This window comes from Mus caroli, unplaced genomic scaffold (genome assembly GCF_978045245.1).
Source record: "Mus caroli unplaced genomic scaffold, Mus_caroli_1 scaffold_11, whole genome shotgun sequence".
NCBI classification, from domain to species: Eukaryota; Metazoa; Chordata; class Mammalia; order Rodentia; family Muridae; genus Mus; species Mus caroli.
The window spans coordinates 4604391-4625901 of NW_028227266.1; positions in this window are offsets into that span (position 1 = coordinate 4604391).

Sequence of the window (21511 nt, forward strand, 5' to 3'; positions counted from 1 at the left end):
CCACCGCGCTTCCCTCCTGCAGCCTCCAAGTCCTTCACTGTAAAAAAAGAGCCACAACTGTCCGGAATATAACTGCTAAATTAAAAAAGTAAGACGTTAGGAGAAAATAACCCGAGTAACTCTGTAAAAGTCTCTGGTTTCACTTTTTGTTTTTATCAAGAAAGAAAGCTGAAAGGAACATTTGTTAAAAAAAAAAAAAAAAAAAAAAAAAAACAAAAAAACATATGGATCTCAATTTCAGGTTATTTTTATTGTTTCCAAGATCAGAACTACAGCTGCGGGTAGCAGCAAATGCCTTTAATCCCAGCACTCAGAAGGCCGAGGCAGGAGGATCTCTGTGAGTTCCAGGCCAGCCTGGGCTTTGTTTTGTAAGGCTTTGTTTTTTTTTTTTTTTTTTTAATTTTTTAAAAATGCTAGACCCACACTGATTCTTGTATTTGAAAGGTGTGTTTGTGGGCCGGAGACATGGCTAAGCGATTAAAAGTACTTGCTGCTCTGGTAGAGGACCAAGGTTCTACTCCCAGCATCTACAAGATGGCTCACAGACACCTGTAACTCCAGTTCCAGGAGATCCATTGCCACCTTCTAGCCTCTTCAGGCACTGCACCTGCATGCGCACAGGCGTGACGCAAAACAACCGTACACATATTTAATAATATAAATACGTTTTAAAAAAATATTTTGAAAGGGTTAGAGAGATTGCTCAGCAGTTAAGAGCACTGACTGCTCTTCCAAAGGCCTGAGTTCAAATCCCAGCAACCACATGGCTTACAACCCTCTGTAATAAGATCTGACTCCCTCTTCTGGTGTGTCTGAAGACAGCTACAGTGCACTTACATATAATAATAAATAAATCTTTTAAAAATATATTTTTAAAAGTCTGGGTTTTTTTGTTTTGTTTTGTTTTTTGTTTTTTTGTCCTGATCTGTTTTGGTGGGTTTTTTTCTTGTATTTTTGTTTTTCCTTGTCATATTTTGTTTTATAAACAGGATGAATAAATCTAGAAAAACAAAATTCCTTCTTTTCTCTTTCAAGGGAAGGTGCTTAGCTATATCAATGCTCTTGTAAAAACTTGACTGTTGCCAGGCAGTGGTGATGCATGCCTTTAATCCCAGCACTCAGGAGGCAGAGGTAGATGGATATTTGTGAGTTCTAGGCTAGCCTGATCTACGGAGTGAGTTCCAGGACAGCCAGGCTACACAGAGAAACTTTGTCTGTTTTCCTCCATCTTCAGCCAATTAGCATCAGACTTAAGGAGACTTAATCTAGGGGTGAGAAACCTGCCCTGGACAATCTTGAGATAACCTGGTCAATCTAGAGATAAAATGCCTTACTATGGGCTCAGCTGAGAGGGACCACAGTTCCAACAGGAACTCTAGAGGAGGAACTCCGTTTGTGATCAGACAGAGATTTCCACCTACTTTCAAGCCTCTATCTGAGGGCAGAATCACACCTGTGAGAGCAACAGACTCCCTTGCAACATTTGCACAATTTTACTGTGGGCCTTTATTATTATTAGTAGTAGTAGTATTGGTATTAGTATTGGTATTAGTATTAGTATTGGTATTAGTATTGGTATTAGTATTATTGAGCAAGTTGTAGAGCCATGCCGGTGATATGGAACTTGAGAAGCTGGAGCAGAGCCCAGCCTTCACCTGAGCCTGGACCAGAGTTAGACTATGCCTGAAAATAGATAGTACTTAAGATCCATTACTTTCAGCCAGGCAGTGGTGGCACATGCCTGTAATCCCAGCACTTGGGAGGCAGAGGCAGGCAGATTTCTGAGTTTGAGGCCAGCCTGGTCTACAGAGTGAGTTCCAGGACAGCCAGGACTGCACAAAGAAACCCTGTCCCGGAAAACAAAACAAACAAAAAACAAAACAAAACAAAAGATCCATTACTTTCTGGATAAACTCTAATGTACATGGGCAGGGACAGTATATCTCTTGTTAGATGCTTTATTCTAGCATCAGCAGGATACCTGTACATAATAGCTACTGAGCATCTTGATATCTTGATTAATAAATTGAGCCAACCAATCTTCTGGGTTTTCTCCATTCTCAACCTGCATTTAAACCTTCAGTAGTAGCTCACTAAATAGCCAGCTAAAAATATTATTATTTTCAAGTTATGTGTATTGTGTGGTGTGTGGTGTGTGTGCAGGAGTGCAATGTGTATTGTGTGGTGTGTGTGTGTGTGTGCAGGAGTGCAATGCTCACAGAGGCCAGAAGGGTCAGAGATGCCCTAGAACTGAAGTTATGAAGGGTGGTGTGACTGCTGGGAACAGGATTCTGGTCCCCTGCAATAGCATGCTCTCTTGAGTGCTGAGTCAGCTTCCAAACCTAAATAGGCTTTTCAGACAGACATTATTAAGGAAACATTTGAAGAAAGTAGAGAGATGGACATATGACCTTCATTTTCTCTGCTCAGCCAGTTCTCTTCTGCTGTCGGTATGAAAGCCAGGCTGAATGCTCCCAGACCCTGGCTTGACACCCCATGACACATCCCAGGTGTTTTATTAAATAATTGAAAGTATTTCTCCCTCAAAGGCTGTCATGATTTCTTCCTGAGGATTTCACACCATAAAATACCATAAAAAGTCCTGTTGAACCTCACCTTCCCAATAGAACAATTTTTAAAGATTTATTTATTTCATGTGTGTGAGTATACTGTCACTGTCTTCAGACACAGCAAAAGAGAACATTAGATCCCAATACAGACGCTTGTGGGCTACCATGTGGTTGCTGGTGTTTGAACTCAGGACCTCTGGAAGTATAGTCAGTTCTCTTAACCACTGAGCCCTGACTATCCTGAAGCTTACTATGTAGACCAGGCTGGCTTTGGACTCACATAGATCTGCCATCCTCTACCTCCCAAACACGAAAATACAACTCAAAAGAAACTGTGTCATCCTGATTCCAAAGTGATAGTGTCAGGAAGAGAGTTCCTGGTTGAGGAACTTCATGGCATCCTGTAAGGAAAACAGCCAGGGTCAGGCTTGGTGTCATGACTTCAGTACCATCACTCGAGAGGCTGGTAGATCTCTGGGAATTTGAGGCCAGCCTAGTGTACATAGCAAGCTCTGAGTCAACCTGATCTGTACAATGAGACCCTGTCTCAAAATTAAAAGGATAGATAAATACAACCGGATCAGTTTTAACAAACTCATCATGAAGATCCAACTGAGCAAAGCAACATTGTTTAATGTTATCCAATTCTGTAACGATGAGACTTGCCCCTAATAAATTGCAGCGTATTTTAATTTACCCTGCTGATATTATGATGAGTTACATTGGTCTGGCATCAAAGCACACAGATCTTAAACACTTTTTTAATGTGTGTGTGTGTGCGTGTGTGTGTGTGTGTGTGTGTGTGCGCGCGCGCGCGCGCGCGCGCGCATGTCACAGCATATAGAACTCAGAGGACAGCTTGTGGGGGCTGTGTTAGGAATTGGTTCTCATGCTTTGTCTTAATTCAGCCCCCAAATCAGGAACCTGCGTGTCCAGACACTAAACGTCCCTGTCCCCAATTGGTGTTTGATTGATCAATAAAGAGCCAATGGCCAATGCCTGGGCAAGATGAAAGAGGCAGGACTTCTAGGTTCCTGGGGGAAGAACGAGAGGGAAAGAGAAAGAATCTCCTCCATGAGAAGGAGTAGGATGGACCATGCCAGGAAGGAACAAGAGGGGCTAACAGCCGAAATGGAAGTACAAGAAGGAAAGCGGGGCCCAGTAGGGCTGCCCAGAAGCATCTTGGGCAGCAAAGATAGGGGCCGCCCAGAGGGAACCAGGACAACAAAGATAAAGTATAGATTTTAAAAGATATTAACTCAGGAATACCAGATCGGGTTAGCTATGGGGAGGATTAGAAATGCCCAACCATTGAGCTAGTCAAGGCATATCAAAATTAATGTGTGTGTGTGTGTCTTTCATTCGTGAATCCAGAGGGCTCTGATGGGTGACTGGAAGAATGACCCACCAGGAACCAAAGTAGTTTATCTAATTCACTGTTACAGGTTGGTTCTTTCCTTCCACCATGCTGGTACCAGGGAATTAAATTCAGTTCATCAGGCCTGATAGCTAGTGCCTTACCTCCTGAGCCACTGCCCTAATCTTTAAGTATATAGCTCCAGAGATGTTTTGATTTTTTGTTTATTTATTTCAGTTAGGGTTTTATGTAGCCCAGACTAGCCTTAACTCTCTGATCCTTCTGCCTCCACCTCTTGAGTTCTGGGACTATGTGCATATCACCATGCCTGGTTTCTGTGTACTGGAGATGAAACCCAGGGATTTCTGTGTGCTAGGCAAATACTCTACCTACACCATTATCCCAGATAATAGATTGTTTTGGTTTTTGAGAGAGTTTCACTCTGTAGCCCAGGTTTTCCTGGAACTTACAATGTAGCCAAGGTTGGCCTTAAAATGTATGCCAATGTTCCTGCCTCAGCCTCCCAAATGTTAAATTATAGACCTGAGCCACCATGCCTGGCCAGCTTTGTGGATCTTGGCAGACAAGTGTTCAGATAACCAACAGCCAGATTAAGAACAGGACATTTCTGTAATCCCAGAATCCCTCAGTCAGTACCACAGGGTCATCAGCCCTCCCTCCATGTGCTTCTATGGTCAACAGCAATAGACACTCCGCCTTCTACAAGCCACATATTTGGTTTCTCTGGCTTTGGTTTTTTGTTTTGTTTTAATAATCTTTAAGAAAAATCACTGAGTCCAAGAAAGGAATTAAGTCCCAGGAGAAAAGCAAGAGGGTCACAAAAGGAACTCTCCCATAGGGAGGGTTGGGAAGCTAAGAAGAGAGAACTGTATAACCCTAAGGGACAAGAGAAACAAGCAGGACCTCCACCTGAGAGAGGGTTCTTTCTACAAGGGCTCGGAGAAGCTGTGACTTAGCAAGCAGCTCCTAGGGAAAAGCAAGGGCATTTGCAATATTCAGGCCCAGGGGTAAGCACAAGGAGAGATAGAGCAGATAGTTCCAAGAGAAACAGGTCAAGAAAAGAGTCCCAGGCCGGGCGTGGTGGCGCATGCCTTTAATCCCAGCACTCGGGAGGCAGAGGCAGGCGGATTTCTGAGTTCGAGGCCAGCCTGGTCTACAAAGTGAGTGCCAGGACAGCCAGGGCTACACAGAGAAACCCTGTCTCGAAAAACCAAAAAAAAAAAAAAAAAAAAAAGAAAAGAAAAGAGTCCCAGACCCAAGAGAATATAAGCAGCTCCTAGGGGGAGATAAGGAAGTTCTAGGAAGGAACTGAGAGGAACAGTGAGGAAGTAGAGGGGGCAAGTGTCATGGTAGCAAGAATTTCAATCCAGGGGATGCCCCAAGCAGAGACTTGTCAGCAGGAAATAGCCCAAATCACAGAGGAGAGGAATCCATTATGATGTGATGGAAGCCTGGTAGAGAGAGAAGAAGCTTCCTGATACTGGTGTGGCTTTTCTAGGAAAAACCAAAAACCGAAAACCAGGGAGCTCTGTAGTGACACATGCCCAGTAGAATGGGAGAGGCAAGTGATCAGAGCAGGTAAAGAAGAAAACAGCTAGCGAGGTGCAAGTGTCTCAGTATGTAGAATTGCCTATGTGGTGGAACCCCAAAAGGCACAGCAGGAAGATACCCACGTGGTGGTAAGCCAAAAGGACATAGCAAGAAGAGAGGACATTTACCAAGTAGGTAAGTAGAGATAGATAATTGGAGAAGGTCGAGAAGCTGGACTCTAGAATTTAAAGACAAATAATGTTGGGTGGTAGAAGCCAGCATACGCAACTGATCCATTCCCAGGAGGGCAAAATTGGCATTTTGGTTCAGCTAGGAGAGGCCTAGCCCCTTGGAAGGGGAGCTCATTTATGCTGCTGTCAGGTTTCAAGCATGAGATGAATGGGGGGGGGGGGGGGAGAAAGAAAGAAAGAAGAAAAGAAATGGAAGGGAAGGGAAGGGAAGGGAAGGGAAGGGAAGGGAAGGGAAGGGAAGGGAAGGGAAGGGAAGGGAAGGGAAGGGAAAGGAAAGGAAAGGAAAGGAAAGGAAAGGAAAGGAAAGGAAAGGAAAGGAAAGGAAAGGAAAGGAAAGGAAAGGAAAGGAAAGGAAAGGAAAGGACATGCCTGTTCCTAAGTATGGTGGAGGAGAAGGTTTATTGTAGATAAAAGGGTGAGCATAGCAAGAAGCAGACACATCTGAGAGAGTCCAGACTGAACTGGGCCTCACAGGGAGTGGGGGAGATGGGAGAGAGCAAGGGGAGAAAGAGAGAGAGGAAGCAGGTATAGAAGCCAGGAGGCTGAAGGGACAAAGAGTGATTTATTTGACCTTGAACTTCACAAGAACTTCATGCACTCACTCCAGACGATCCGCACAGTTCTCAGTTTTTGCAGTGTTGATGTATATTCAGTTTGTCTGTGATGGCCAATCCTTATCATCAGTTTGATTCGAATTTGGAACCATCCAGGCTACACACCTTGGATTTGGGTCCTAGACTGAACAGAAACAAAAAGAGGCAGCCAGCTAAACACCACCACCCTTTCTCTGGTTCCTGCATGTGAACACCATGCCTTCCCATCTATGATAGACTGTGTCCCACTAAACCATGGCTAAGATGAATCTTCTCTCCCTCACATTGCTTCTTCTTAGGTATTTAGTCACAGCAATGAAAAGAGTAACTAACAACATGCTGTCCTTTTTATTACAACACAGCATCCCCTTCCATGCATACCACAGACCCTTATGCATTCTCCTGCACAGGCGATTTGAGTCTCCTTAGATCAAGTAACTGTGAAGAAATGAGAGGTCGCCGAAAAATTTAAAAACCTTGGGAATGGAAAAGTTTCAGTTTCCCAAGGAAGCAGATTGGGCTCCTCAGAGGGAGCTACTGACAATGGGTTGTCATCATTGATGGCTTTGACAAAGGGAGGATAAGATCAGAGCTGAGTCTGTTCCCGAAATTTCCTCAGGCATCACCAAATACAGTGAAAATAACACAGCAGCTAATCAGAAACCAATCCATGTAACTTCCCCCAATGAAGTTTTAGATTACCTAACCATTGCTAAAATTCCCCTAGTTTCCTATAAAAGACTTGCTTCTTGTGGGACCATGAAAAGCAGCCTGTTTTCTGGTTGAGCTAGGTTTAAACCCTGGATACCCAGCAGATAACTCTGCAAGGGACAGAAGCCCTGTTTGCCATGTTCCCAGACACTAGGCTCCTGACACAAGGCCTCAGCTCCATAATTCTGTGACCATCAGTCAAGTAGGGCAACGCCCCAAGCTCCAGGTATTCTGTCTGGACTCCACCCCCACAGTTACCTGGCAATAGCCAGGTAGGCCTGGCCCACTATAAAAGGGGCTGCTTGCCCCCTCCTCCTCTTGCTCTTACTCTCTTACTCCTTCTTCCCACTTGCTTCTCTCTTGCCCTGTTGCTTCCCCTCTCTCTGTATTCCCTTACCCCTCTCTCCACCTGGCCATGACCAGCCTCTACTTCCATTCTCTCTCTCTCTCTCTCTCTCTCTCTCTCTCTCTCTCTCTCTCTCTCTCTCTCTCTCTCTCTCTCTCTGCCTTTGTACAATAAACGCCTTAAAACCACGGACTGCTTCTCCTCATTGGGATCCACTGTGCTGGAGCAATGGAACAGGTCTTCCTCTAAAAAGCCATGCTTCTAATCTCCGGTTTAGGCCTCCCTCCTATCTCAGCCATGGTCTCCACCCACCAACCAAGCCAAAGACTCTCCTCCCTGCAGGAATCAGCCGGAGTGCTCTCCTCCTGCCCCCTCCGCTTTGGGCCCGGGCCAGAGACAGCCCCACGGGCCCCCACTCCATTCTCAGCTCTTCCCAGACATCCAGCGGTGTCTGTGGTGTCCAAGAGCCTGAGAACGTATTGTCCTCGGCCTCCCTGCAGGTCTAGAGACCCCAAGCCACTTGGCTCAGGGTGTGCACAGTCAAACGTCCTGTGTCCATCTTCACAAGTGGCCCTAGCCCTGTGGCAAGCTAGACACAGAACACCATAATAACCCACAGCTTCTGTTTGTCTGGGGTCACTAGTATTTTTTCTTAAGTGGCCGACCCTGCATTCAGGCTTCTTGCTTTTGTGAAATAAAAACACTCTTGCCTTTTGCATATGTGAGTGGTGGTCTCTGAGCAACGCTTTCGGACCTAACAGAAAATGGAATGTAATCTCAAAATAAAAAGAAATAAAAACAACTGCCCAGTGACTTAGTTTATATTGTTTTAAATTCCCACCAACGAGGTACTAGAAGGATTTCTGTGGCTACACGAACTTTCCAAACTTCCATCCTTGGCACTTCCAGTTTCAGCTCAGCAGATGAAGAGAGGCTGCCTCATGCTTTGGTCTTAACCTCTCTCTGGTGATAGAGATGTTGACCACACTGGTGTTCTCTGGTTATTTAGGTTTCTTCTGTGACTGTTTGCATTTCAAAGCTACCCTTTTGGTGTTGGTTTGTTTGTTTAGTTTTTGTACTTTTTGAGAAAAAGTCTTATTAGCACAGCTAGGCTTATACCCCCAATCCAGATGACCTTGAACTTCCAGCCCCAAGTGCTGGCATAGGCATGGGCCACTATGTCCAGATATTCCTTTTCAATATGTGTTCCTTGTGTTTCTTTTTACTGCACTAGTTAGAGCCTCAAGAATAACAAATAGATGTGGTCTGGGTTGCTTCTTTGGGGAACAGTGGTGCTAACTACAGCTTCTCTTAGATATTCGAATTGAAGGTGAGGTTTGGGGGAGGTTTGAGACATGATTTCATATCTCATATATCCTAGGGTGGTGAAACTGGTTAAGTAGCTGAGAGTGGCCTTTAATTTCTGATCCTCCTGCCTTCACTTTCCAAATGCTGGGATTACAGAGGTGTACCACCGTGCTCAATGTATGCATTGTGGGGATTGAGCCTAGGGCATGTGAGTCCTACTATGTGCTGTACTGTCATCTTTCCTGTTGGGATGAAATATCCTGATTAAGAGCAACAGGGGAGGAAATGGTTTATTTCGCTCACAATTCCAGGTCAGGGTCCATCACTGAGAAGAAATGAAGGCAGGAATATCAATAGCTGTTACATCATGCCAACAGTCAGGTCAGGGCCCATCACTGAGAAGAAATGAAGGCAGGAATTTCAATAGCTGTTACATCATGCCAACAGTCAGGAAAGAGAAAGCAAAGGCACTCGCACCACTGGTTGCTCAGCTCGCTTCCTCTCATCTTGTACTATTCAGTACCCCAAACCTAGGGAATGGTGCCTCCCATTACTGGATGGGTCTTTTGATATCTGTGATTAGGACAATCTTTCCCACAGGCACGTTCACAAGGTCAAACTGTCCAGTTCACTTCCTGCCAGACTTTCTACAGGAAGTGTTTCTTAGCTATATAGTATAGGTCTAGCACAGTCCTGAGAAGATGTAACTGCTGACTACATGAATTCAAGACATTTATGATCCTCATTCCACTCATTTGTACTCAGAGGAACACAGGCATTATTAATTCATCAGTATTCTCTGAGCCCACAGGACTGCTGACCTGAAGGACGGGCACAGTCATATTCCTTTCTCAAGGACACAAGAATGACACAAGAGAGGGCATGAGTGCTAAAACTACCCACTCTCAGTCATGTGACAGAGCCCCAGTCCCACAGGAGGGCACCCACTGGCCCTCAGAACACAGCAAGCAAGCAAAGCAGAAAAAGATTGTTGAATAGCTCCTGTGCATTTTCTCAAACAAACAAACAAACAAACAAAACAAAAAACCCAAAAGCTCTGGCCACTCTAGAATGCAAGAGGCTTGGCCTAGCTCTGCTCTGTAACAGGCCATGGAAGGCCATTGGTGAAGGTGCAGCCTCAGTTGCAATTAATGGCCCAGGACTGAAGGGGTCATGCAAAGGAGTTGAGGTTTGGCACCATGAAGAGAGCCTATGAGAGGCTATTGGTGAAGCCTAGTTACAGTGGAAGACAGCAGTGTTTTGGAGATGCCAGTACCATATTGACCACCAAGAACAGCAGCAGCAGTGGAGTACAGGCAGCTGGAACCTAGAAGACAAGGTGTGTGCTACAAAGAGCAGAGCTGGAGAAGTGACGCAGACCTTGGAGTAGCTCAGAAGATTGTAAGTTTGATCCCAGACATTAAACGGTTGAAGTTTGATTTTTGCTTTTGATTGTGACTGAGCCCTGATATTTTCTCCTCTTGAAGGAAAACTGCATTATAGTGGAGTCCACAGTTAAGAGACTTTTAATTGTAAAAAGACTTTGGATTTTAAAAGATATTGGGCCGGGCGGTGGTGGTGCACGCCTTTAATCTCAGCACTTGGAAGGCAGAGGAAGGCAGATTTCTGAGTTCAAGGCCAGCCTGGTCTACTCTACAGAGTGAGTTCCAGGACAGCCAGGACTATACAGAGAAACCCTGTCTCAAAAAAACCAAACAAACAAAATAAAACCCACAGACACACACAAAACAAAAACAAAATAAAAGATATTGGATATTTTAAAGGGCTTGAACTTTTAATATGTAAAGGCTGTGGGACTTTTAAAGTTATTTAGATCTTTGGGATGACTAAGAAAGGGTTGAGGCTTACTAGTGATGTGTTTGTGTGTCAAGTTGACAAGGGGTCAATTGTACTGGCTGGTTTTGTGTGTCAACTTGACACAAGCTGGAATTATCACAGAGAAAGGAGTTTCAATTGAGGAAATGCCTCCATGAAATCCAGCTGTAAGGCATTTTCTCAATTAGTGATCAAGATGGGGAAAGCCAATTATTGGTGGTACCATCCCTGGGCTGGTATACAGACTTGGGTTCTATAAGAAAGCAAGCTGAGCAAGCCAGGGGAAAGCAAGTCAGTAAGAAAAATCTCTCCAAGGCCTCTGCATCAGCTCCTGCTTCCTGACCTGCTTGAGTTCTAGTCCTGACTTCCGTTGGTGATGAACTAGTACTGGCTAGTTTTGTGTCAACTTGACACATGCTGGAGTTATCACAGAGAAAGGAGCTTCAGTTGGGGAAATGCCTCCATGAGATCCAGCTATAAGGCATTTTCTCAATTAGTGATCAAGGGGGGAGGTCCCCTTGTGGTGGTGCCATCTCTGGGGTGGTAGTCTTGGTTCTATAAGAGAGCAGGCTAAGCAAGCCAGAGGTAGCAAACCAGTAAATAACATCCCTCCATGGCCTCTGTATCAGCTCCTGCTTTCTGACCTGCTTGAGTTCCAGTCCTGACTTCCTTGGTGATGAATAGCAGTTTGGAAATGTTAGCCGAATAAATCCTTTCCTCCCCAACTTGCTTCTTGGTCATGATGTTTGTGCAGGAATAGAAAACCTGACTAAGACAAACAGCAACATGGAAGTGTAAGCTGAATAAACCCTTTCCTTCCCAACTTGCTTCTCGGTCATGATGTTTGTGCAGGAATAGAAACCCTAAGACAAATTGGCCTAGCTGCATGATTGCTGTCATCACACAATATCAGAATCATCCAGATTATACATCACTCCCCACCCGGAGGTATTTGGTGCTTGAGAGCTGCTTCCCCCTGTAACTAGTTTCAGAAGCTAGGTAGGCTGGCTGATGAGAGAACACAACCTTCCTGGGGCCACTGCTGTCTCCGTCCCTCTGTGCAGGACTACATCTAGCTGCCTTCCTTCTAGGCCTATGCCCCCTGCCACTCTACTTGAGGCTACTCTAACTTGAGATGTGCTTTCCCAAAGAGTATACCCTGAGATGAAAGACGCACAACGTGAGGATTCCCCCACGGTTTGACTCAGGAGAGACGACACCCCAAATCACTCACAAGAAACAGTCTTGATGCAAACCACAAGAGGACTTTTATTCCAAGAGTGCTCTGGGGCCCACAGTCATACACCATGCAGGGGTAGAGGACTGTACACCCCAAGTAGCTGGGTAAGGGGGTATTTAAAGGAAAAAAACACAACTCAAGGGGGGTGGGGAGGGCATTGTTGGAAAATATCAAAAATACCAGTTAAGAGTCACGAGGGAGTAGAAGTCACAAGAGTCACAAGGAATACCTGGTAATTGTGTGGATTATTTCTCAAGACAGTTTCTATGAGCCTCTAACAATAGCACATTTGCATAGCGGGTTCCATGAATGGTCAGGGTGACCTTCTTTTGAACAAACACTCCCTGAACCCAGGAAGCAGGTGGGTGAAGAAATGTCACTATATGTTTTATGATTAGCATGCCTTGGAGCAGTGAGTTACAAAGGTCACATTCTCAAGCCTGGGCCTAAAGGCCTAGGTTTTTTCTTTGTTTGTTTTGTATGTTATACTTTTTCAGAGGTAAGAGCATATATTCCTGAAGTCTACACAGCTCCTGGACTCTAAATGATGCCCTGAATTACTATTCTGTACCAAACTCTCCTTCCACTGTGAAGTGGGGCTTATGCAACATGCCACTTAGGAAAAGTTGGACAGACGGAGTAGGGAAGGCTAGGTACGGTAGTCGTTACTTTACTCTATGCTGAGACAAAACTGACCTAAGGAAGGGCTTGCTTGTTTGGTCATGGTTTGAAGAGTACCATCCCCTCCTCTTGGGGTAGGCATAGTGGCTAAGGCAGAGCAAGCTATGGCAGGAGCATGAAGCAGCTGGCCATATTCTATACCCAGACAGAAAGCTTCCACGAAAATACCAACTTGTGGTCTGGAGAGAACTCAGTGGTCACAAGCACTTGATGCTTTGGCAGAGGACCTGAGTTCTGTCACAGCATCTGTCTCAGGTATTTCACAGCTGCCTAAAACTCCAGCTCCAAGAGGACCCACACCCATGTGCATGTACACACATGCATACACCAGCATATACAGGATCCAGTGGGACTTGTCCTCTATGCAGAAAACATTTGAAAGGCCCTATTACCGTGTTAATCATCTCATTTAAGCCATCTTGATGACACCATCTAGACTGGCAATGTGTGTCCACACATACTCACGATACACAGGAAGCTGTCACAATAAGCCCTGATAATAACATCTGTGCCAGTTCAGATGAAAGGCAGTACTGTTGAAACAAGACCACTTTGTAGTGGGGAAATCAGTTTACATTTGTTCAGATTGTTTGTCTAAGAGGCAGGACCACAAACAATCCTACAGGATAGCCTGAAACCTTCCAACCTACCTTGAACACACAGACATCATCATGCCTCAGCCTACCAAGTTGCTATGATTCTAGCAACTCTCCCATGTCACAGTCTGTCATGGAGATAAGTCAGAGCAGAAGCCTGGAGAGAGCTAGAGCAGAGGCCCTGGAGGGGTGCTGTTACTAGCTACTGACTGATTTGCTCCTCCGAGCTTGCTTATCCTGCTTTTTTAATACAACCCAGGACCACTGTCCAGTGGTGGCATCAATATTCAGTGGGCTGGGCCTGCCCACATCAATCATTTATCAAGACAGTGCTCCCACAGACAGGCCCAGGACAAAATGCTGGGAGCAATTCCTCAATTGGGGTCCCCTTTCCCCAGGTAACTCTAGCTTGTGACAAGTTGACAAAAACTAACCAGTGCATCCTCCTTCTCCTTTTTATATTCTTGATTTTTACTTTTTCAAGGCAGAGCCTCTTCAGGTCTGCTGTCATACTATACAGCGGATGATAACCTTGAACTCCCAATCTCCTGTCTCTACCTTCCAAATACTAGAATTACTGCATGGACCACCACTCCCTGCTTCAGGCTTGCCTTTGAATCTGGTTTTCTCCTTACTCGTTGCTCCACCTTGAATTCTGTCCTGATAGAAACTAGGTCAGATTTGTCATTCAGATAAATGATAGACCTCTACCATGGAAGCTGTTGCCACCCGGCCTCTGGCATGCAGGTTACACAGTGGTTGGGTCCAAACCAACCACTCAGTTCCACATTTCCTGCTACCAGACTGTGGAAGCTCACAAACACACACTGGCATATTGATTGGTAACTTCTCCATTCAGCAGGAAGGACCCTAATTTCCCAGATAGAACCTGGCCAGCTTTAGGGGGAGGGGGGAGGCTCCCATACCCCTAGTCTGTTCTCATGGCCTGTGTGCTCACTTTGTGACACAGGCCTAAACCTGCCTAGACAAACTCATTGTTTGTCACACAACCTTGTGCCACTGCTGTCAGCTTTCTTATTCTGGTTCTAGCCATATGTCTCTTTGCTAATACAAAAATATGCTTTTCTCTACCTACACAACCTGTCAAAGTTACATATAGATGATGATTCCATTAAATTCTATTCAGTTATAACCATTGCCCTCAATCCTGTCAGAAGTTTGTTAATTATTAAGACAGAATTCCTGAAGCCTTTAACTGTTTCTCCCAGGAGGTCTCAGAAGATGTAGACACAGCTAGATGATACTGCCTGGATTGTGATATGATAATCACTGAAAAACACAGTGGGCAAAACCAGTTACCCTGAGTCAAATGACTTATATTGTCTAAATCAAGGTATCCATTCCATAGAAAAAGCCCTGCATCTTCTGCACTTGAAAGCCAGACTGACTCTGCCTAAGTTGCCATAGAGCCCATGGAGACCACAGAACTGTTGGCTAGTGGACTCTGTCATTTTTTAAATAATATATAGCTGGTGTATAACTGACAGGCTATTGTTCATTCTTTCTCAGATTTCTGACTACATTGACAGCTAGAAAAAAAAACTTTCACAAATGTAATCTGTTATCCTTACTAAGCTCGGTTTCTATTAATTAAATACTTCATATTTCCTCTTCTTACTATGCCACTGTCCTAATATTAATCTGAGTTCCTATAAATTCGCCTAACATTCCACTATATGATCCAACTTTTTCAACTTTTTAATCACAAATTCTTGTTCATTCTGCTCCACAATAGGCTCATCTTAAAGACTGTTCACGGGAGAGATGGCTTAGTAGTTAAGAGCACTGACTGCTCTTCTGAAGGTCCTGAGTTCAAATCCCAGCAACCACATGGTGACTCACAACCATCTATAATGATATCTGATGCCCTCTTCTGGAGTGTCTGAAGACAGCTACAGTGTATCACAAATTATTATACTTATGTATAATAAACACATCTTTAAAAAATTCATGTGGTTAAATCATGTTGTTATATCTTTTGTACAGTTATAAGCTACAAGAAATCTACTCAGATCTACCTCTCAGACAAAACAGGCTCCATCCAGATAAGTACATCTACTGATCAATAGCCCAAAGTTCCGCTTACTACCTATTCCAAAGGGTGGGATTCCTTTGGGTTTCAAATTTAGATTTTTTTTTTTTGAGACAGGGTTTCTCTGTGTAGCCCTGGCTGTCCTGGCTGTCCTGGAACTCACTCTGTAGACCAGGTTGGCCTTGAACTAAAAAATACGCCTGCCTCTGCCTCCCAAGTGCTGGGATTAAAGGACTGTGCCACCACTGCCCGGCTCAAATGTACATCTTAAGAAATTATTTTCTTTCTCCAAAATGTACCTTATCTTATTCTGTACCTATAATAATGTGTTTTAACATCTTGTCAAGTCCAGGCACTTATTACATCCAAGACAGCTCCAGAGGAGCAACCTTCAGATGCTCCGATCTCCTCTCAGACATAGATGCTTCTACTGGGCCCGTTCCTTCTGACCTATCCTCAGATGGCTCCACAGATCCTGAAGAGCAAGAAAACAGTTAACTCTCCTAAGACTGGACAAACTTCCCCCATACCCATTCTTCTAGGTTCCCCAGAGACATGTTGTCCCAATGCCAGCATGATAGTAATCAGATATTATGATGACCCTATTTCTGCTTCGCCATCACCTCTTTCTAATTTTTCATTTTTAATTAAACCAAAAACAGAGGAATGTTTATATATAGAGAATATATATATATATATATATATATATATATATATATATATATAGAGAGAGAGAGAGAGAGAGAGAGCCAGGCATAGCTTTTCATCTCAGCTCTTGGAGACAGGTAGATCTCTGTGAGTTTGAGGCCAGTCCTGTCTACTTAATGAGTTCTAGCACATTCAGGGATACACAGAGAAACCTTGTATCAAAAAAAAAAAAAAAAGAAAAAAGATACATATAGAAACCTAAAAAGACAAATAACAGTTCTAAGTAATTCCTGAGTTTTGTCTTGGATGAATAACTTTGATATAACAAACTGAAGATTAACAGAGCCATTGACACAATGACTGTTGAAAAATCATACAAACAAAGGAGGAACTGAAAATACACCAACATTAATTTTCAGGATGAAGAGACCCTACAGAAAATATTTACACATATTTAAGGACCATCTGAAGCAAGATCCCAGTATGGATTTGGCAAAAGTAGATATGTAAGTTGTCAGAAAATGTAACAATCACTTTCTGTCTTGGCCAGGTTTTCTATTACTGTAGTGAAAAACCAAGACCAAAAAGCAAGTTGGAAGGAAAGGATTTATTTGGATTACACTTCCATATTGTAGTCCATCATTGAAGGAAGTCAGGACAGAAACTCAAGCAGCTCAAGAACGGGGAAGCAGGAGCTGATGTAGAGGGCATGGAGGAGTGCTAATTACTGGCTTGCTCCTGATGGTTTGCTCAGCCTGGTTTTTGTTTGTTTGTTTGTTTTTTGTTTTTATAGAACCCAGAACCACCAGCCCAGATACAGCACTACTCACATTGGACTGGGTACTCCCCTATCAATCTCTAGTTAAGAAAATACCATAATCTGGTTGGTGGTGGCACATACCTTTAATACCTGCACTTGGAAGGCAAAGGCAGACAGATCTCTCTGTAAGTTTAAGGCCAGCTTGGTCTATAGAGCTGGTTCCAGTGAAAGACCCCCCCGAAGAGAGACCCTCACTCAAGTCTCGGGATAATAGCAAACCCCCAAGAACTCACAAGAGACCAAGCTTGATGCAGACCACATGAGGCTTTATTCGGGGAACGCCAGAGCTCTGGGAAAAACTTGTATCCCAAGCAGGGGTAGAGGAGTCGACCCCGAGGGGAAAGGGGGTCCCAGTTTTTATAGGCCCTCATGGAGGAAAGGAGGAGGGAGTAGGGGATTTCCTGATCTAAACAATATCTATTCTCAAGAAATGGGTATGGGAAGGGTACAAGGAAAGAGTCTGGTGCAGGTGCAGCAGTTTCAGATTGGCTCTGGGTATGGCTGCTGGGGAGATTTTCCGACTCTTCTCCAGCAACCAATATCACAAACACCTGGCAATGAGCTTCAGCAGTGGGCACACACATGGGATCAAGGATTGGTCAAAACATTGGCAGACACATGAGTTCAAGGAGCAGCCAGAGCATTGTGCACCTCTATTTTTCTAAATTAGTGAACCTAGTTCTGCTAACAATGAAACCTATTTTGCAAATTTCGGGGCTTCTGTGACCTTTTATAATTTGTCAGGGTTTTTCATTCCCCACTTCTTCTAGTTACTAGTTCTAATCTTAGAACTAAACTGCAATCTCTTTTTCAAGGTTCTGCAGAGACTGGTAATGTTGTCTTAGTACTAACAGCTGGACAGCACCAATCTTTTCTCTAACAAAGGTCACTAATTTATTAAGAATTTGCGGGCCACACGTCAGCAGTAAGAGCAAAATTATTAGAAGGCCCATCAGAGTAGAAATGACGGTGGTCAACCAAGGGGATTTATTCTTCAGGAGCTCACTTTACGTGAGAGGCATGAATCTAAGCAGAGAAGCCTTCTACTTTGACAGCAGTGGGGGTGGTCAGCAGCACGATGTTGGATTCTAACAAGGTTCTAGATTCGTTGGATGAGAACTGCATCTCCCACCTGGAACTGGTGTGGTACCATTAAATCTCCTGGTTCGTAGGCCTCCCTGAGCTGCTCTCAGGCGGTGTTTCTGACCACTTCTAGGGCTTTCATGTGTGTAAACAATGAAGGACCAGGGTTAAATTCTAGAGGATCTAACACTCTCCCCACTTCAGTGAGTGGGGGAGGCCCCCCATACAGGATTTCATATGGAATGAGCTTAAATTTTCTCAGTGTGTTCCTGACTCGGAACAAGGCAAAGGGAAGGAGGGCTGTCCAGTCACTCCCACCGGTCTCTAAGGTCAATGTAGTCATGGTCTCTTTTAGAGTTCTATTTATCCTTTCTACCTATCTTAAACTCTGGGGTCTATAAACACAATGTAAAATTCAATTAATCCTCAGTTGGATGGCCAGTCCCTGATTTACCTGGGCAACAAAGGCAAGTTTGTCAGACCCTATTACCTATTAGGTATTCCGTGGAAATTTTTTTTCTAGGATCTTCTTAACCACAACATTGGCAGTTTCATTTTTGGTTGGGTAGGCCTCTACCCATCTTGAAAAGGTATCTGTAAAAACTGCTATTGGTGTAGATATTGATGGGCTGTCCCTCAGCCATCTGAAGGGCCTTCTACTAGGAAGCTGCTTCTGTGTACCAGTTTGGAACGCCTGACCACAGCTGGTTGCGTAGATCACTATGGATCCCAGTTTCTTCCGCAAGGATGTCCGCACAGCAGTGAACGGGCAAGGAATTGTCCATTTCAGGCAGGAGGGTAGCAGGGTTAAGAATAGTAGGAGGAACAAACATGACCTGTTCAGTCAGCAACAGACTCTGGTAGAGGGTCATCCAGGCGTTTGTCATCCATTGGTCTGGGGGCTGGCGGATAATGCTTTTAAGAGAGTGGGGGCTACCACAGTTATTTGCTGTCCCAAAGTTAATTTGTTGGCATCTTTAACGAGTAAGGCTACTGCAGCAATGGCCTTTAAACATGTGGGCTATCCGCTGGCCACAGGGTTCAACTTCTTAGACAAATATGTCACAGGCCTAGAACCTGAGTAAGAACTCCTCTGTCCACCCCCGCCCTCTCATTAACATAGAGGATGAAGGGTTTGGTTAGATCTGGCAATGTCAAGGCTGGAGCAGTCAACAGGGCCTCTTTAATATTTTCAAAGGCTCTCTGATGTTCTGATGTCCATCTGAATTCTCCACTTTCTTTGGACAGGGGGTACAAGGGGGCAGCCAGTATTGTAAACCCAGGTATCTAAAGTCTGCAGAACCCAGTGGTGCCCAAGAATTTTCTCACCTGTCTTGGAGTAGCCAGTGCCAGTATTTGAGTCACAGTCCTTTTTCTTTGTAATAGGCACATTGGTCCTCTCTAAAGTCTTCTGGACGGGTCTTCTTCTTCCAGATCTAGGTTCCCTGTTGCCCAAGTACCCTGTCTGTTTTTTCTCAGGCCTGTTCCTTCCTTTACATTCCCCTACTACTGCGACCAAAATCCTGCTTAAGTTCTTCTCTTGTCTTCTATCCCTTTTATTCTTTCTTTCTTCTTTTTTTTTCTTCTGTCTCTCTCTTGTGATACACCTTTTCTGCCTCCCTGACTAAATCTTGTAAAGCCATGGCAAATAATCTTTCTAGTCTCTATAACTTTCTCTTAATATCTGATGCTGATTGCTCTTTAAAAGCCATAGCAACCGTGGCTTGTTGACCCTCAGAGGTCGGGTTAAAAGGAGTATAGTATCTATAAGCTTCATCAATCTTTCTAGAAAAACAGACGGGGGCTCTGTAGGGCCCTGCATCACCTCTCTTACCTTAGCCAAATTGGTGGGGTGTCTCGTTGCTCCCTTTAGACTAGAGCCTGGCCAGTAAACTGCCAACCTCTCCCTACCTTGAGCCGTGTTAATAGTTCCAAACTGGCCGGTCTAAATGGAACCCAGCGTTCTAATTATACAGATCAGCCAATGAGAAAGGCCAATATTGGAGGGTCTGCAGAGACTGCAGGTCTGTAGGCAGGTCGCCCTGAGCTTGCAAAGGAAAAGGCAAAAGTGGTGTCAGGAGCTCCATCTGCTGGGGGACTCTGGGCTCGTCGGCTCTGGGTCCACCGGTCCCAGACTGCGCCACCAGCAATCCCAGAGCCGTACAGGGACCTGTGAAGGCAGAAGATAGGGCGGAGGGGGAGGGGACTCTGATCACTTGGGAAGCCCTTCAATTTCAGGATAGATCTTGAGGGGAGCTATGGGTTGAAGATAAGGCTCCGTTTTGGGTGGAGCCTGTGGTTTCAGTTTTGTTCAGGCTCGGGGCTGCGTGCTCACCCAGGGAGTGGGAGCAGCTGGAGGAGGAGCTCTGCATGCCTTCTCATTGCTGGGCCAGAAAGCATGCTGGGCCAGGCAGGGTCTGCCACCTCGGCTGTGCTTACTGCTTTTTAGGACAGAAAGTGAGGGCGCTGTACTGACCCACCTGCGCACATGGGGGCAGCAGGGGAAGGGCTCCGAGACGGGCAGGGAATCTATGGTTTGATTTATGGAGGTGAATTCTGGACTAGGTAAGGCTGTTTGTTGTTCTGGGTGGGATCCAGGTCCTCTCTGAAAATCAATGGCTTTAACTTCAAAGATAAGAGTCAAATCAAAAGTCCCCTCCGGTGGCCATTTTATATTAAAAAGCCGGCCACTCGGAGGCGCAAAAAGTCTGGCAAGGTCCCTTCTTAATTTCTACTGAAAGATTATGGGCCTTTGATCTAACTTCAGTCCAGTGGTCTAAAGTCAAACTTAGGGGGGGTCGTTACAGTCTGTCCTATCGTCCAATATCACGGAAAACACGAAACAGACACAGAAGACAAACACACACTGACAAATGCCCGAAAACAGACACAAAAAACAAACACACACTGACAAATGCCTGTCTTTTAATGGACAAACAAAACCAACTCAGAAATGCAAAAAAGTCGAGGAAGTGTGTAAGTCTTCCAATCATCACTTCCCCCTCACTCGGGGCATCCCCCAGAACAGCACAGCCAGTGATTTCAGCATGTTTGCTCTTCACACTCCGTGCCTCATCCCAAGGCACGGGTCTCCATTTCTCACGAAAGGTAGCGGCTGCAAATTTCAGCACTGAACCTCACCGGCTCACAGAAATATTTTTAGACAAAAAAATCTCACCTCCAAGTGGGTCTTCCGAGACGTGGGTGGTCGCGCCAATCCCAAACAATCCCCCAAATGAAAGACCCCCAAGAGGAGCCCCTCACTCAGGCCTCGTAATAATAGCAGACCCCCAAGAATTCACGAGAGACCAAGCTTGATGCAAACCACATGAGGCTTTATTGGGGAAAGCCAGAGTTCTGGGGACGACTCGTATCCCACGCAGGGGTAGAGGAGTCAACCCCAAGGTGAAATGGGCCCCAGTTTTTATAGGCCATCAGGGAGGAAAGGAGAAGGAGGGAGTAGGGGATTTCCTGATCTAAACAATATCTATTCTCAAGAAATGGGTATGGGAAGGGTACAAGGAAAGAGTCTGGTGCAGGTGCAGCAACTCCAGATTGGCTCCGGCTGTGGTTGCTGGGGAGATTTTCCGACTCTTTTCCAGCAACCAATATCACAAATCACAACCAATATCACAAACACCTGGCAATGAGCTTCAGCAGTGGGCACACACATGGGATCAAGGAATGGTCAAAACATTGGCAGACACATGGGTTCAAGGAGTGGCCAGAGCATTGTGCACCTCTATGTTTCTAAATCAGTGAAGCTAGTTCTGCTAACAATGAAATCTATTTTGCAAATTTCAGGGCTCCTGTGACCTTTTATATTTTGTCAGAATCTTTCAAAGTCTGGGGGAAGGACACAGAAAA